The sequence below is a fragment of the Corvus brachyrhynchos genome, unplaced genomic scaffold (assembly GCF_000691975.1).
Source record: "Corvus brachyrhynchos isolate BGI_N302 unplaced genomic scaffold, ASM69197v1 scaffold52, whole genome shotgun sequence".
Classification (NCBI taxonomy): Eukaryota; Metazoa; Chordata; class Aves; order Passeriformes; family Corvidae; genus Corvus; species Corvus brachyrhynchos.
Genome location: NW_008237221.1, coordinates 1651264 through 1654867, shown reverse-complemented (window position 1 = coordinate 1654867; position 3604 = coordinate 1651264). Strand labels below are relative to the sequence as shown.

Sequence of the window (3604 nt, the reverse complement as noted above, 5' to 3'; positions counted from 1 at the left end):
ATACAAAATCACTGACTGAGATTTCTTGTGCGAAGAATGTATTGATTTCTTAAAAGTAGCTAGAGAGTAAAGATGCTTAAAGAAGTGTTGGTGTTTGGTATCTTTGAGATTCTTGGGGTGTCCTGCCCACAGCCAGGAGTTGGGCTCAATGATCCTGAGGGTTCTCTTCCAACTCAGTATATTCTGTGATTCTTTGTTTCTAACTCACAGAGAATTATTTTTTTGTCTCTTGCACAGGTTTCATTTACATTGCTCCTTCTCAGGATTAAAAAAAGTGTTGGGAGAAAGCTGATGACTTTTTGAGGCCTTCACTGTATTACCTGACTTCTATAATCCCACTGACTTAAATCAACTGATTTTCTCCACTCTGAAACTAAGCCTTACTCAGTCTTATCACACCTATTTATCAGCACAGTTCTGTTCTGAAAAGTTATTGGCTGTAGAAATTACAGTCTTCGTAATTTATGATATTATAAGCTCTTTTTTGCCTGGAGCACTAGAATTTATTTGTGTTTGTATTTACATAACATATCTATTACTTGTGGAAGAGACTCCATTGGTAATGCTGAAGAGTAACACATGGAATGCCTGCACAGAGCAGTGGTTTTAAGGTATGTGCCATCTTCTTTAAGATCCTCTTGTGAAGCTGGCTGTTCCGAGAGGCATCCAGAAAGGATTCCTTCCTTTCTTCTTTTCCAATGTATTCCTGTGTTTTGCAGTGTATACTACCTGAATAGCATGCTTTCTCTGTGTGTATGTAGCATTTGGACTTCTGTGGACACCAATAGGACTCTATGGCTCAACTTCAGTGCATTCATCCAGAAATACACACCCAAGAAAATGGGGCCATGTAGGAGTATGTCTGATATTGGTGAACATACTCACTTTCTGTTTGCTACTTTATCAACATTCCAAGGCTGAGCATTTAGAAATGTAAATCTTGAAAATTGAACCAATGATTGTTGATTCATTGCTTAATGCCTCCAGACTGCTGATTTGATCCTGTAGATGTGATCAGTGCACCTTCTTGCTTAACCTTTCTGTGTTATGACACCCTCACTGTCATATCTGGAATCCATAAGCTATTGGTGCTCCATTAAATTCATCCTCTGTTAGCCAACTGTACCAACATTAAGTACCAAAGAAGCAAAACAAAGGTTCTGGTCTTGCTCTGAAGAATTTAACTGCTATAAAGGTGAAAGGTTGTAACTGAATTTAGTGAAATTGCTCCCAGAAAAGTAGCTGGTTTCTGAAGGCTTGTAGTATAAGAGTGGGCGTAACGTGAAACTCATGCAAGCGTGCTCCCAGTTTTTAGGATCTTCTTGCACGTAGGAGTACTTTCAACATGTATGTGTGGTCCCAGGGAAAACAGCAGGATAATGGTTCTCAGGTAGAGCCTCTGCTTGTAACAAGAGAAGTGGGTGGATTCCAATGCAAACAAAAACGTGTCAATACAAAAGAGCGTGGCTTCCGTGGACACATCATCATAATCTTATGCTTACTCTTGTATCTTAAATTCCAATGGAATATCAAGAGTTCTCAAAATGCGATCAATAAGTTTGTCTTAAAATATGACATACTGAAATACAGCAGAGTGTCTCGCTTTTAAAAATGAATGGGATCAATACATTTTGTTTAGATCTCCACAGTCATGGAATTGATTAATCTTTAATTCTGAAAGGTAAGTGAAAGTGCCTGAAACGTTTAATATAAAATTACATTAAGACATTCACTATAAACACAGTGAACCCTATGCCCTAGAGATGCCAGGAAGGAACGTGGTTTCCATAGGCAATGCTTCTTGCTCTGGATGCAGTGTCTCCTCTGCAGGCTGTACATCCAGCATGACATGTTAATGGCACTGGGTGTCTTTTTAGTGCCACTGGTTGCATGGTACTTGGGTGTGACTTCGGCAAGGTGGTGCATCATGGGCTCCCACAGTTACCTGTGACTTGCAGATAAACAGCAATAATTTAAGCTCAGAGTGGAAGTGTTGGCATTGTGTTTGAGCACTAAAAATTTACATAATTCCTTGCTTAAACTGTGGTGGCTATGTAGGAAAGTTCTGCTAAGAATGAGTATTTCAAAAAATATCGGGCTTGACTTGAGCAGTCTGCTTCAGAGGCAGTTTAACCAGCTTTGTGCCCATCAACAGAACAGTCATACAGTTTTTAGCAGGAATTTTTCTTTTTTTTTTTTTTTTTACCAGTCAGCTGTTAGGAGACCCAAGGCTAACTCTGTCAGTGTCTACTGATATGGGCATGAACTTCTATGTCACACTGCACTGTAGAATATTTCACTCATCATACTTATATAACGGAAGAAGATGGTCCCACTTCACAAGCAAACTTCCCTTGGCTGTAAATGTCTCTGGAACACTTTTTGTCCTAAAGTGAGTGTTATATATTCAGTTGTAGGTGGTACAAAATGATTTGTACCACTCTGAAGCAAAGGTGGTTAAAAACAACCAGCTAATGTTAGTAATAAAAGTGATGTCCCAGCAAAGTATGTCTCTAATATAACCTTAATAATCCTTCCATTGCCTTCTAAACACTATACTTGTTTTGTAAAATGTAATTTTGGGTGAGTCAGAGCAATTTGTGAATATAGGTTAGAGTGAATATGTTTTCCTGAAGAAAGTATCATGAAAAAGAATCATGCTTCATTGTAATTACGCATCCATGCCTTATACAATTTACAGTACCCATGCCAAGATTTGAGAGCTTATTTGCTAATTGCAGACGAATATGCCAGTTAATTAATTAGGAACTACGCACCCTCAGTTGTATGTATCTATCATACTGATATAATTTATAGTGATGCATTTATCTGCATAATTTATTGTCCATGGAGGGAGGTAACCCATGCTGTTTATTTAAGGCATCTAATTTAGGTGTGATTTAGCACACCAGAAGTTAAGAAGTTCAGTTTCCATGTTAGATAAGAAGAGCAGGTACCTCTGAGGACAATTCAAAGCAAGCACATCTGGACACATGAATGTGCTTCTCCTGGTGAGCAGCAGCAATGAAACAAAAGAGTTTATCTTATGAGACAGGATGAGCACTAATCACTAAGCAGTCTCATGAGTTTCCAGGCCTTGGATTCAATTCCTCCTTGTCCTGGTTTGGCACTGACCTAGCGCCAGGGACCCACGAGAGCCACTCACCCTCCTATGCCACCGCTGGGCAGAGGAGAGAAAGAAAAAGTTAACAAAGGCTTCATGACTTGAGATAAGGACCGGGAGAAAAAAAAGACACTTCAAGGGCAAAACAGGCTTAGCTTAAAGTTACAAAGTGAATTTATTGCTAACAGAATCAGAGCAGGATAATGAGAAGTAAAATAAGCCCTTAAAACACCTTTTTCCCCAGCCCCTCCCTCCTTCCCACCGACAGCGCAGGGGGACAGGGCACGGGGGTTTGGTCAGTCCATCTCCGAGATTTCCTTCCGCTGCTCCGGGACAGGACTCTTCCCCTGCGAGGCCGTGGGTCCCTCCCATGGGAGACAGTTCTCCTGAACTTCCCTGGCGTGGGTCCCCTCTCAGGAGCAGCAGCCCCACCGCCCCTGCTGCAGCCTGAGCCCCTCCCACGGGCACACAGCCCTCCCA

At 41.0% G+C, this 3604-nt stretch overlaps 1 long non-coding RNA gene across 1 annotated transcript in view; it reads left to right on the top strand.

Annotated features, from left to right (window-relative positions):
* The first annotated feature begins 551 nt into the window (after positions 1 to 551).
* Positions 552 to 3604, top strand: part of LOC108445360 — a 24284-nt gene continuing 21231 nt past the window's right edge. Inside the window, exon 1 of the long non-coding RNA XR_001860181.1 lies at positions 552 to 611. This is a non-coding gene — a long non-coding RNA (uncharacterized LOC108445360). The remainder of the gene's footprint in view (positions 612 to 3604) is intronic.